This window comes from Argentina silus (genome assembly GCF_951799395.1).
Source record: "Argentina silus genome assembly, chromosome: 11".
Lineage (NCBI taxonomy): Eukaryota > Metazoa > Chordata > Actinopteri > Argentiniformes > Argentinidae > Argentina > Argentina silus.
Genome location: NC_139665.1, coordinates 13,218,851 through 13,233,850, shown reverse-complemented (window position 1 = coordinate 13,233,850; position 15,000 = coordinate 13,218,851).

Here is a 15,000-nt window from a genome sequence, read left to right as displayed (position 1 = left end):
TCACTGATCTGAACATGATTGGATGAGCATTGGTGAGTGTTCCAACCAAAGTCACAGTAGATGTGCATATGGAAATAGAATTGTGTAACAAGGTCGATCATTGTGTGGCCAAGAGTGAATTCAAACCCAAGTAACGCAACACAGCATACCTTAGAAGCTAGCTAACTAACATTACAGTACCTTAGAAGCTAGCTAACTAACATTACAGTACCTTAGAAGCTAGCTGACTAACATTACAGTACCTTAGAAGCTAGCTGACTAACATTACAGTACCTTAGAAGCTAGCTGACTAACATTACAGTACCTTAGAAGCTAGCTAACTAACATTACAGTACCTTAGAAGCTAGCTGACTAACATTACAGTACCTTAGAAGCTAGCTGACTAACATTACATTACCCTACGAAAACCACTTCCTGGATGGGGCGAAGTCTCAGAAAGGGGTCACTGGGCTAACTAAGCTACTCTATCTGCTACGTCTATAGTCTCTGTCCTAAATCTGCACATACACATCTGTACTCTCTGTTCTAAATCTACAGTACCATTCAAAAGTTTGGACACACCTTGCCTAGAGTGTGCAAAGCTGTCATCAAAGCAAAAGGTGGCTACTTTGAAGAATCTAAAATATAAAACATATTCTGGTTTGTTTAACACTTTTTTGTTTGCTACAAAATTCCATATGTGTTCCTTCATAGTTTTGATGTCTTCAGTGTTAATCTACAATGTAGAAAATAATAAAAAAATAAATAAAGAAAAACCATTGAATGAAAAGGTGTGTCCAAACTTGTGACTGGTACTCTATGTTGCACATACCACCAGTTATTGCTTCACCTGTTTCTGACAAGCATCGTCAACCCATAGGGGGCATGAGAGAGGGAGTTTGTGGGATAGTTGCTGGCAGCTTTGATGTCAAAGGCAGTGTTGGATGGAGACATTGTTATATAGACTGATTTGGATGTCACAGTTTTGGACACTGATTCTTTTCAGATATGAACTTAACTAATTCTCTCTCTCCCTCTCTCCCCTCCCTCAATCTGAGTTGGACACACCACTCTGACAAAAAAGTCACTAGGCCAACAAAACAACATAACTCTATGCCAAAGAGAAAATGTGATTTATACTCTAGCTGTGTGTGTGTGTGTGTGTGTGTGTGTCTGTGTGTGTGTGTGTGTGTGTGTGTGTGTGTGTGTGTGTGTGTGTTAAAACAGGGCCTTCATTCACTCTTGCACAATAGTGCCAGCCAGTACAGTTACCCCACTGTCCATTCTATTGCCCCAACGGCAGAAGTCATACAAGCCCCGTCTCTCTGCCCTCCCTATGGGCCAAACACACGCATTCATACACAGCACAAGAACCCAGTCAGTAAAAGTGTGAGGACACATTCAGAGAAGAAATGCAAATGAAGAAGGAAAGAAACAGTAGTAGAACTAACTTGTCTTAGTTTAGTTAGGATGGATAAGATTGTGCACACTCACTCAATGGCCAACCTCAGCCATCCTGCCCCATTTCAGTTACCTGTCAACGGTTACAGTATTTGCCTGCAGCCATGCAACCCAACCCTATCTTATCAGCAGCAGGCTCAGACACAGCCAGAGCACCGCCTGTTTGTGTGTGTGTGTGTCTGTGTGTCTGTATGTGTGTGTGTGTGTGTGTGTGTCAGCCAGGTTTCTTTCCAACCAGACACCCATGTGTAGCTGTGTAGAGCCTCCAGCAACACTTTTCCCTTGTTCCTGCATGTGTGTGAAGGTGTGTAGATGTCTGTAGCATGCACCAGAGGGTGTATGTTAAAGTGCAAATATTTTTTTGGAATAATGTAACAAACTCTTTATGAAAACCGAATATTATATACCCCAATAACGCTGGTGTGAAAGAGGCATGAGATACTATCTTTAAAACTCTGACGTGACAACTAATGGGTCAAAAAGGGCTTTAGGGGAAGTATAGATAATCAACATCCCATGGTCTGACACACACACACACACACACACACACACACACACACACTAAACGATGATTAAACACTAATTATAGTTTAATCATATAGTGTGTGTAGACTGCGTGGTTGGTGATAAATTTGAGAGGTGCAGGAAGCCCCAATTAAAACCTTGGTTTGAATGTGTGGTTGTCACAGCAACCAAGCTAGCACCTCTGAAATGCTATTTAATATATTTTTTTATAAATGTTGCTTTTGTTCCTGTGGCCATCTCCTCATCCTTAACCCTCTTCTCTCTCTCTCTCTCTTTCTCTTAAAACTGACATAAAGTCCTCAGCAACCACTACAGCTTACCTGAACTGCAGAGCCTCAAACAGCACTAAGAAATGCACTAAGAAACATATTTAAAAAAAAGATGAGCACAGGAAATGAGAGTATGAAACTGTTCTGTTAGGTAACACATAAACGCATAAAAGGTTTATAATGCCTCCCTGCCCATCATCATTATTCATGATCTAATCTTCTCCTAATTACCAAACAAACTGAAATAAATAATTTTGTTTACTCATCTCTGCTGGGAGAGAAACTACAAATCTAAAGACGTAGGAGGTTGAATGCACGTCAATTCCACTCTCTCTCTCTCTCTCTCTCTCTCTCTCTCTCTCTCTCTCTCTCTCTCTCTCTCTCTCTCTCTCTCTCTCTCTCTCTCTCTCTCTCTCTCTCTCTCTCTCTCTCTCTCTCTCTCTCTCTCTCTCTCTCTCTCTCTCTCTCTCTCTCTCTCAACTAGCAATCCTACACCCTCTCTCCTCTTCGGTTCCCAGATCAATCTAACATTAATAAGAGAATCTGAATAGTCCTTCTCACACACAAACACACACACACATACACAATCTAACATTTATAAGAGAATCTGAATAGTCCTTTTCTCTCTCTCACACACACAATCTAACATTTATAAATTAATCTGAATAGTCCTTCTCACTCGCACGCACACCGATGTGTGGGATGGTAAGTGTGATGTGAGCAGTGTTCTGATTTAGTAAGGGCCTGATGACTCAGATTAGGTAGACTGGGGGGTATGCTGGTCTGTGTGTGTGTGTGTGTGTGCGTGGTGTCTGAGAAATCTCTGCTCTGAGGACCATATGGTACATCACTGCCTGCTGGGCAAGATAAATCCCCCCCCCCCACACACACACACACACACACAGGGAGAGACCAGTACTGCTGCCACACACACAACACTGTCCGTCCGCAGGCCCATGCAGACAGAACGTCCTTATCCCGACTGGAAGTCTGTCTGTGTGTGTGTATGTGTGTGTGTGAGAGAGAGAGAGAGAGAGAGAAGGGGGACATGAGGAAGAGAGCCATATGCCTGCACTGGGGTGCTGGGATACGATGATCATCATTACCTCAGACAACAGACAATTACAAGGGATAACACACACACACACACACACACACACACACACAATGCTGGAGGGAGAGAGAGCGAGAGAGAGAGAGAAAGCCTGAGACAGGAAGTATGAAGCAGCTGACTGGATGGACCAGTCAGCCCCCACTCCACTCCATTCCTGTCTCTCCCCTAGCCCCCCAAGGCTGGGAAAGGGGTTGCACACTTAGGTGGGGCTGGCTGGAAGTATACTAAGCTCCTCAGTACCCATATGTTCCAGAGGCTTAGAGAGACGGCATCAGAAGGCAAGCCTGGGGGGCTGGATCACTGGAGAGGGGAGAAATAGGGGGAAGAAAAGGGGAGGCATGTTATAGGCAATTAGAGGCTGTGTGTTAGTGTGTGTGCGCGCGTATGAGTGACAGGCAATTGGGTTTGTTGGCAGGGTGATGTTACTCCAGAGTATTTGGCATGTTGGAATGTGTTTGTGTGTGTGTGTGTGTGTGTGTGTGTGTGTGTATGTGTGTGTGTGTGAGGGAGAAAGACGCAGGGTAAATAAAAGGCAGTAACAACCCTGTCATGTGATCTGTTAGCAGTGACAGTAACAGCATTTGCTGAGAGGAGTATCAAAACAGCCGCATACCCCCTCTACTCCTCTATATCTCTCCTCCCTCCCTCCCTCCTTCCTCACTCATACCTGCTCCTGTTCTTCATGCTCATATTGTCTCCATCTAGGTTCTACCTCTTTCCCATCCACCTCCCTTGCTATCTGTTCCTTTCCCTCTCTCCCTCTCTCGCCATCCTGTTTTTGTGGCTAACTAGTGGTTTGTACTTTGCAGTGTAGCCTCTGTAGTTTGGCTGGTGAATGATTCTGTGGATGGTAGTCTCTGACACATTCACACCTACCTCCTGGTGAGTGTTCCTGATCTGTGGGACAGTTGTTTTGGGGGTTTTCTTAGACATAGTGAGCATTTTTCAGTCATCCACTGTAGTAGACTTCCTTTGCTGACCAGGCTGTTTGCAATTTCTGAGCTCACCAGTGTTTTTTTTTTTTCTGTTTTAATGATGTTCCAAACTGTTGATTATGGTAGGTTTAATGTTTTGGCTATGTTTCTGATATTTGAGCCTCATGGCTTCCCTAACTTTCATTGTCTTTGGTCTCTTTGGTGGGACTATGCATAAAGAAAGTGTGAAGAAAGTCTGAATGGTGACACCAATTTATAGACAAATACCATCAAAACCTTTGGAGTGTAAAACAAATGCTTCACTGTCCCATTACTTACACAGGGCACTGTAGATGGCATCGGATCGGTGGATAAGCCTAGGCTATGCTGAGACCAACCCTATGCTTATCAATCCGTGTAGGAAAGTGCACACTTGAGGAGAAGGGTGGAGAAATGGGACACAGGCCTCCTCTCTTTACTTCTTACTCACCGTATTCACACCCTCCTTCTCAAAACATTCGTTTAATCTCTCTCTCTCTCTCTCTCACACACTCCTCTCTTGATGATCTCCATAGAGATTCAATTACATGTGATAATTCACCTCCACCAATAAACATCCTAGAGAGAGGGCTCTAGTCTAATCACCATTAATCAATCACCTCAACGCTCAAGAGGAACAAGAAAGAGTGGAGACATTGACAGTTCCACACCTGGCAGTGAAGAGTGATGAGGGCAGAGAGTAGGGAAAGGAAACTTGAGACTTGTGTTGGAACGACTCGTTGTTGCCGGAGACTGCTGTTCTTATTATATTTATGGATCAACAAGTCTTGTTATTTATTACCATGCCCTATTTACGAGGCTCTTCATAACACAACAACAGGCTAAAAATCTTAACTAACGCTCCACTTACCACTGCAATGGGGCAACCCACGGTGCATGCAAGCGAATGGTAATCCTTCTAAAAACAACAGCACATTTGGTGAATCATCACATGTAATGTGCTGTTGTTTTTTTACAAGGATTACCATTCACTTACATGAATGATGTGTTGCGCCATTGCAGTGGTAAGTGAGTGGGGTGTTGTGGTAGGATTATTTCAGATTTTCTACCGTTATTGCATAATAAAGAGTATTTTCCTGATTGTACTACCCGTCTCTGTGGTTGCGTTTGTCACGAGATCCTAGAACCTGTGGAGTCAAGTTGTGTTAGTTTATCCTATTACCTGGTTACCTGCCTCTTGACATTACTGGGACTGACTCAACATTAGTGATAGAAAGGGTAATTCCTGCTGGTTGTTGACATGGAACCTATTTTCAGCAACACACAGCAGAGAGAGATGCTTGTATTGGATGGACTCCACACAATTCCCCACATAGTGTAGTGTTGCACTGATAACATGCTTGACCCAACAGAACCCAGACAGAAATGTCTAATGGGGCCAGACAACAATACCCAGCGGACCCGAGTCGAAACGTATTGTTTGCAACACTTTTGGGAAATTTCCGTTGGTCCCCTTGTGCCAGGTAAAGTCACTTGAGCTCAGCTAAGTGTTTGGAACAATGTTTAAATGCTATTCGAAGCCTGAACAGATCCAAACAGACCACTGCCCAAGAGAGTCTGAGCTTTGGCCCATTAAATAGATTGAAGACCCATCTCTTCAGGCTACATCTTAACTGTCCCTCCTAAAGACCTCTTCATCCCCACTACTCCCCTGTGCACGTTTCTCTAAATAAATTAAATAAATAAATAAAAATCTTCCTTCTTCTAGCATTGTGACTGCCAAAAACCCCTGGTCCTAGCATAGAATAGATTACTTCTTCTTATAATGACTGATGGATAGATGATTCACTTACTTACATTTGTCTATTTGTTGTAAGTTGCTTTGGAAAAAGGCGTTTGCTAAATGCCATAAATGTAAATGTAAATTAAATGCTCTAACCAGTCAGTTTATTAGCCAGATACCCTTAGGTACCCTGGCAGGCTGGATACAGGTTGAACCAACGTTTGAGAGGCTACAAAAGAAAAGGGGGGAAAGACTGGGGACAAATGACACTTGAGGAGTGAGTGAATGAAGGACAAGGGAGAATAGAGGCAGTGAATGAGGGAGCAGCGGAGGAGAGAAGGATATGGCACCAGGGGGAGGGGGGGGGGGGGGGGGAGAGAGGGAGAGAGAGAGAGAGAGAGATCGAGAACCAGGCCAAAGGAGTGGGAAGCAGACGGAGAGAGAGAGAGAGAGAAATAGAGCGAGGGGAAACAGGGGAAGAGAGTAACGCACGGCACTGCGCTGAGTCACGCCGCAGGACAGGAAGTCTCAGACGGAGACACCCTTCCTTCCTTCCTTCCTGCCAATACCGGGATCTCAGAGACGGGACCGTTTATTGACACACGTGGCACACTGTCATGACACAGGGGACAGGGACGGAACTCTGGTTCTCTCCAGAACACAGATCTATCACACAGGCACAGAGGACATATTCTGGTTTAGACAGTCATGGGACATTGAATGGCCGTTTTCTCAATTGTTAGAAACTCGATTCCTCGCGTCCTCTCCTCGCTTCTTTCTCAAAACGAATTGGAGGAGGATCTAGGTTTCTTCCTTTAGATTTTCTCCACCATTTTCCCCCTTTTGAGAAGGAAGCAAGTGGAAAATGGAGGCTAGGACGTGAGTAATCTCTAACAACTGAGAAAGGGCCTGTGTCTTTATTTGACCATAAGCCTTTTCTCAATTGTTGGGAACACGACTCCTCGCCTGCGTCCTCCACTCCTGTCCTGCTGAAAACGCATTGGAGGAAAAGATCTAGTTTCCTCCCCCTTGGATCTTCTCCTCCAATGCTCTTTGAGGACGAGGCGTGTACAGGACGGAGGAGAGGACGCGAGGAGTCGTGTTCTTAACAAATATCCTTGATTCCACGCTTCCTCTGTTCTAGCCTCCTTCACAAAACTCATCAATTGAGAAAAGCCTATCGTCAGCACAGGAGGGCTGCGTCACCTCAAACACAGCCCTGACTGATACGGAATGTGGTGATCCTAATTCTATGGTTCTGCCAAAGGCGTGTTCAGTCTTTCCTGAGTAATGTGGGTCAGTGGACTGGACATTCCATTTCGCATGCAGAGCACTTCCTCTTCCACACAGGATGAGTAATTTCGTCTTGGCCTTCCCCAGCAAAAAAAATTCCCAGAATTTAAACCACTGCAGAGGGTCAAGAGGGAGCTGTCTTCAAGATCTTAGGTAGAGATGACACATATCTTGCGCACACACACACACAGCAGGTGTCCGTGAAAACGAAGAGAGATCCCAGTGACTCATGCGCTGTTCTGTGTCAAAAGTGTGCCATTTTGTTGTCAGCTTAGTATCATGCTATTTCCTGCTGTGGTATGCCGGTGAGAGCGATACTTCGGCATCCTTGGGTGGGGCTGACCACAGACACACACACACACACACACACACACACACACACACACACACACACACACACACACACACACACACACACACACACACACACACACACACACACACACACACACACACACACACACACACACACACACACGGCTCATAAGTGTAATGCGAACTTGAACAAACATTCCTGAGTTGATATGGTTGTTTTAAGCTTCTCTTCTCATTCATATTGACGCTAGTCTGTGGTAAACAATTCAATAACAATAAATCCAAAACAGAGCAGATCCCCTTGAGTTCATCAGGTGACCTTGGGTGACCTGAAAGGCGCCTCCAAATAAAATGCATTATTATTATTATTATTATTATTATTATCAAACCTACATGTGCCCTGTCCCTCTGTGTACTGTATAACAGTTGCATTACATTGTAGTCAATTAGCAGATGCCCTTTTCCAGAGCATAATGGTTATGTAACAGGTTGATCAAATCAAGCCGTGTGATTGGCTGAGAAGCATTCCAGCCGTTCCGATATCCTGGATATCGGCACGGATACCTTGTCACGTTCATTAGGAAAAAAATATTCATACACCATGAAGACTCTTCAGGATATTGTAGCTTTTTCTTTTTTTTCTTTTCTTTAATAATTAAAACATTGCTAGACCAATGGAAGGATTCTGACAACAATGGTTCATTCATGGTTGTTTTTGTCATCCATGCTACTACTGCTGCTATCCATGCTGCTACTCTCCTCAGAAATGAGATTGACAAGTTAGCTTTTATAAGCCAGCCAGGTAGCTTTGTTGACTGGGTTTCATATTCCATGCATTCCCATCAGTTGGGCAACACTGAGCTGTCACTTCTAAGTGTTTCTCAGCTGTGAAGAAAGTAGTAAATACAGTTAGACCTCACACAAGGTCGTTGTGCCCATTAGACAGGCGGAACACAATGAGACGGCTCCTCTACACTGACAGGAGGAGGAAGAGATGGACAATGACGACCGAAACTCGTGTGTGTGATAATTAAATACTAACCCACTGCAGAGAGAATCTCATCTCTCCTGCTTTTCAGGTATGGAAAGACAGCTCACAATCATTCCAAAGGCACACAGCTGGAGAATACAACTATTGGGCCAATATTACAGTCACTTGCGAGGCACAACATTTACACTTACGTTTTAGCCACTGACATGTAACAAAAAAAAGAGCAAATATCCAATTTTTCACACTCATAACTTGCCATGGTCACATGGTACATATCTGAAAAGATCCGTTCGCATACAAACAGGAAGAGGGCGAGGAGGAGAGAAAGCATGAGGGATACGGAGAGGAAGAACAGAGGGATGAAAAAGAGAAATAAGGGGATGGGGGAGGGACTGGGTGTCATGGCACGTTAGTCCGAATGCCGGGGTTGCCGTGGTAACCGGGAGGGGGCAACGGCAGGGTGGTGGGGAGGGAAAGTCACATGACCCCACCACAAGGCCCTCGAGGAGGAAGCCACGCACACGCAAAGCATGATGGGAACTCATCCGTCCACAAACCCTACAGATGAGGGGGCGGGGGGGGGTTGCTGGTGTGAGGTCAGTTTTGCCTTCCCTGCCCTGGTAAAGGTTAGGATTGGGGGGGAGGGGCAAACTGATCCTAGATCTGTGCCTGAGGACAACCACTATCTGGAGCTCTTCTACACACGCTTCCTGCCTGCTCTGTCCAATCGTGACCTCACATGCCTTCCCCCTTCAGGAGTCGTATGCACACACACAAGCGCAAGCACACACACACACACACACACACACATTTATGTCTGAAAGATCCTGAAAACTATTTCTTTGTCATTGCCCAAAAGAAGAGAACGAAGTAGGATAATACAGTAGATCACAATGCATTGTGCATTTTTCCTCACACACTTTAGGAACAAAACTTGTCTCCAAAGAGTCTCAAAAACGAGAGAGAGAGAGAGTTCTTGACAGCCAACTTCTTGGAAGTCTCCCAGCAGAGATACTAGTGTGTCAGTTGAGTGAGAAACCACACCCTGCCCTTCCTCCACGACTGCACTTACTGACAGTGACAGAAGAGCCAGGCAGCTAGCAACACTGACAGCAAGACTGCCTGCCTCTCATCAACAAGATTATATATATATATATATATATATATATATGTATGTATATATATGTGAGAGAGAAAGAGAGAGATATGTATAGAATCCAGCTCAGACACTTCAATGTCACAAGGGATTTAGCCAACTACATGGCCTATATGCAGTTCACACAGGCAACCATGGGAACTGTACTGCACATCATAGGCATATTCTGTATCCATGATGTACCGTTGCGACTAACCAAGCACGTGATAAAATATCTAACAACAATGGTATCTCTGTGACAATATTGATGAGGAATTGCAAACGGCAAATCGATGATTACAGCGAAGGATTGCACTGGTAATAGTTGCTTAACACACATGCCACCACAGGACTTCAACGACCACAATGCTAACCCTAACCCTTTTTGTTCGGAGCTGAGCCGTATTAACACCAGTGCATTACAGTAGATGTGCTGAAACAACAGTGGGTCGGGAGGGTAGAGGCTGAGTCTTGACTCTCTGCCCAGTAGCATCCATCTTGTGATACCGTAGGGCGGTGTCTGGGGCTCTGTTTAGACAAGCCTCTCTCTCTCTCTCATTTCCTCTATCCCTCTTCCCCCTTTCTCTCGCCCTTCAACTCTCTCCCCCCAAATTGGTCTCCCTTGTTCTTTTTCCTGAAATCCCCCTCTTGACTGCTCTGTGCTTCTATCGAGTCCATATCTTTCTTTTCTTTCTCACCATCTCGCCTTCCCTTCATCCATCCATCCATCCATCCATCTCACTCTCTCAGTACGAGCCGTGTGCTTCAGACAAGTCCGGACAGTAGAGCTGGAGGAATGACAACTATGACAGGAATTCTGGGGCATTCCCGGCCCGGCAGTCAGCCCTGAGCAGGAACGCCGCTCCCTCCCTCTCTATAGGCAGAGTAGGATAAAGGCACCCCTTGACACGTTATAATGCCTTTCCTCGACTCGGCTTCATTGTGCTCAACTTTTACCATAGTAATAGTTCAATAGTACAATAGCATGACCAAGGGAATTGATAAGGCGCTTAAGCGATTATGCAATAAAATGGCAGTCAGAGAAAACGTACACCAAAGCCCTGGAGGGGATGGAGGGGGGATATGTGTGTGTTTTGAGAGGGTGGGAGTGTAACTGTGTGTGTACTGACAGGGTGGAAGAATGTTTGTGTGTGTTTTAGAGAGGGTAAGAAAATATTGTGTCTGTGTGTTTAGGTTAACACAATGTGAGAATTGCCGTGTGACTGTGCCTGCAGTGTGTGTGAGTTCACTCCTCACCCCCAGGCAAGACAAACAGCAAATGCATGCTTGCTGCAGTGTTGTCATGGCGATGTCACTCAGGAAATGGCACGCTGGCTGGCACGCGCACGCACACACGCGCACACACACACACACACACACACAGCACCTTTTTCTGCCATAGAACAAAAGCAACACAAACACAACAAAGCATAAAAAATAACCTGATGACAGAGAGAGAAAGAGAACTCTGTAATTCACCAAGGAGCCTAGTATGTAGTCATTAAGCTCCAAACACACACACACCACCCACTCTCTCTCTGGCTCGGTTGCAATTAACTTCCTCTGTAACACCGCTGGTTTCAGATTTGCTGGAGTTCAGAATAGCAAATACACTCCTAGCTAACCACAGACAGGAACAGACTTCCCTTCCCTCCCCTGTCTTCACCCGATACGTTACAGAGGATCAGAAAATACCTGACCCTAGAGAAGTGGTGACTTCTCAGAAAAACAGTTAGTCTCTCAAACTAACCTAAACACCCAACGGGATAAATAGCCTAGGATCAAAGAGTTTTGTTTAGCAAAATGCTGTACCCACCATTTTCAAAAATGTACTTTCTCTTCTATAAAAATATTGAAAAAACAGTAGCCAAGTCAGGTTCTTTGCTTACATAAAATTCATATCTGTGAAGTTGTTATCAATCTTGATTATTTCTGTGTGTTATGTTAAATGTTATGTTATGTTGCTAATGGATGTACTATATATAGATATACTATATATGGATATATGCTTTTTGGAATAAAACTCAGATCTCTGATCAGATTACTCTGAAAGACCAGGAAATGCCTCACATTGGACCAGACCAGAAGAACCTCAACCGACACAGAAGAAATGGAAACCTTTTCTGAATGAGAGGACATGGCAAGGCTAAGTAAGAGGAACGAAAGAGTTCTGTGTGGTTGTATCACGTAGCTTAACCAGGGAGGACACTGAAGCAACATCTACCACCCTCTCTAACAACAAACTTGGACCAGGACTAGCTATACGAGCCTACGTGAGACCTACAGCATCTTGGCTCAGTAAGAAAACAAAGCCACAACATTGACTGAGAGTCAGAGTGGTGATTATCAATAGGGACCTGAGGAATTCTTGACTTGTTTTTTTTAATTTTTTCAATCATATAAGCAAATTTATGAGTAAAAAGTGTGAAAACTCTCTGGAGTGTGAAGGCATGTGCCAGCTTGAGGATAAGCTTTGAATTGTGTGTTGATAATGTGACAGGTCAGGTGGTCAAGAATTTCTCATGTCCTTAGTTATGAACATAAAACAGGCCAGAAGAGTGACGGAGGACAAGTCTCTCTCTCTGAGACACCACAGCCCCATCTCCCCCCCTGACCATGGCAACCACATCACCTGACTCCCACATGACCAGCAGACCAATGACAGCACAGCCACCGCGGAAACCATCTGACCCGTTTCCAATTCTACGTTTTAAAACGGAATACGGCACAAGTTGTAGGCTACATTTCTGCTTGCAACACGCTGAACAATTTGCATCGGACAGAGAACCCATGGTTGTGCACAGAGACGGGAGGAAGCAAAACTCTCACCTTCTCTCTCCACAGAAAGAGAGGGATGAAGAAAGAGAAAACAGGAACTCCTGCACACAGGCCAGTCCTTTCCTCTCCAAAGGGCACATTCTTCTGCTATCAGATATTTACACCACAGCAAGAGATTTAAGTTACGCAGCACCGTGCATTTGGAGAAGTTATCTGGGGCATACCTTTCAACTGCACACACCAACTGTAGGCATGCCGCTGTGGGCTGAAGGGGCAAAAAGCAGAGATCCACATTACACACAGTGACCTCCATTTCTCTAGCAAGGCCTAGAAGACACCATGGTACCTTACAATACTCAATATCCACCCTGGGAAGGCAATTTGCTAGAATGGGCAAACAAACAAGGAACTGCTAGCCCTGTAGCTGACAGACTGCAGAGACAGAACCCCTAGGGCAGAAACTAACAAGAGAAATGTACTGTTAAAGGTGCTAAAAGCATCCTAATGGTTGTAATGACTAGGTCTAATCGGTAGCAATCAGTGAATGAGATTCCCTTGAAAGAAACACTTAATTTACAAAAGCTGTTTTGGTGGGGAAATGGCGCTTTTTAAAATGGAGTGTCTCACACCAGATACCCATTTTGCATACAAACATGTTGTAACTGCCAGGGGTGTTCTAGGGGAGTGGACTCACCGAGTTTAACCTTTCTGTCTCTGGTGGCTGCCTCCTCGAATCGTGCGTGCATGCAAAAACACAACAGCTAATGCCCTACACTATGATAGCGTACTACTACACTACTATATTTAGGGAGAATGTTGTTTTGAACTTCGAACTGAATTTCACCGCAGTTGGCCAGAGGTGGCAGATTTCCAACAAACTTCTAAGACCTCCTTTAAAGGGTAAAATAAACGAAGGGACGAAGGAAAACAGTATAATGATCGGAAAATGTGGGTCAAAGGCATTCAGCGACTCTCTTTCTTTCACACGCAAACAGAGAAAGGCAAGAATCTCTCTCTCAGAAACAGCCAGCGTGAAAGTGAATACTACACCTCTCAACTGTAAAGGCTGTTATTACGGTGTCTGCCCCCCACCCCCACCCCCACCTGTTTGAGGCAGACACTATGCCAGCCATTGTTTAGAACACTGACATTTCACACACACACTCTAGAATTCCCCCCAGTCACATGACAGGGCCTAGGATACACAACACCATTGCCTGCCTGACTTGACACACACTGCTGATGAAGAGCACACGCGACACCATGCACAGACATACAAAGACACACATGTCCACATCAAGACAATGTAGACACACATGCATACAGACACACACACACGTCTATGCTGTGCCAGGCCTCTGCGTGTTTACATGTCTTTCCCCCCAGACCATGCAGCAGTTAGTCAGCTGGGCTAGTGTAATCCCCATGGTAAACATATCCTCAATACCATAGCCAGCACTGTCAAACACCACACCCACATACTGCCGTGTGAAAGCCACACACTTGAAAGTTGAAAGATATCCTTAAGAACAGATCTAGAATCAGTTAGCTCTACACCCCTGGGTTATGGTGCACTGGATCTGGATCTACTGACCGTGACTGTACATCTGTATGGTAACATTTCACCCCTTCCTGTATTCCATAGGGCTTAAGAAACATTGACACCACAGAGCTGTGGCGGTCTGAGGAGTTACCTTGAAAACAAAGATGTCGGACAATTTAAGATTTCAATACAGCCGGGATTTCAATGATCGACACAAAACAATAAGAAAGAGAGAAAACACAGGCTGGTAGTTTTTTTGTTTTTTTTTAGAAATGCAATCTGTATTAAAAGTCTTTTTTTTTTTTTTTTTTTAAACAGACAGACAGCTGTTAAAAGGCTGGTCTGAAATTAAACGTACAATCGGGTTAGGTTTTTCAATGGTACATCACATTTTCTGTTAAAAACAACACAAAAAAAAAACATAGAATTCCTTTGATTTAAGTGGTCTGGAAGAAAAGTGTTCGGTGTGACATTAATGTCTAGGTTCCAGTACCTGTGTATTTCAATCTAAATTTGACCAAACCCAGTAGAGACATTGCACACACAAAAACAAGACACCTTAGTTTTCAAAAGGCCAAATCTAAGAGAGAGAAAAACCACCATTCCTTTAACAAAAGGCCTTTTGTATAGTTTTTCCTTTTTTCCTTCTCCCACCCCCACGAGATTATCCAGAGAAACAGTCAAGTACTTTGTGGATTGCCATATTGTGGGATTCCTGTGGAGAGACAGGCAGGTTGGCACTGAAATTGAACAGCTGATTCGTTTTGGAAAGGCACTCGACGCAAGGGCGACCGGGTCACCGTCCCTACGTCACTAAAGTAAGATCCTCGCGCGCGTCGAAGCAGAGAAGCTCAAGGTGGCACTCGTCACATCACTCCACGAAAAGTGACGTCAAATTCT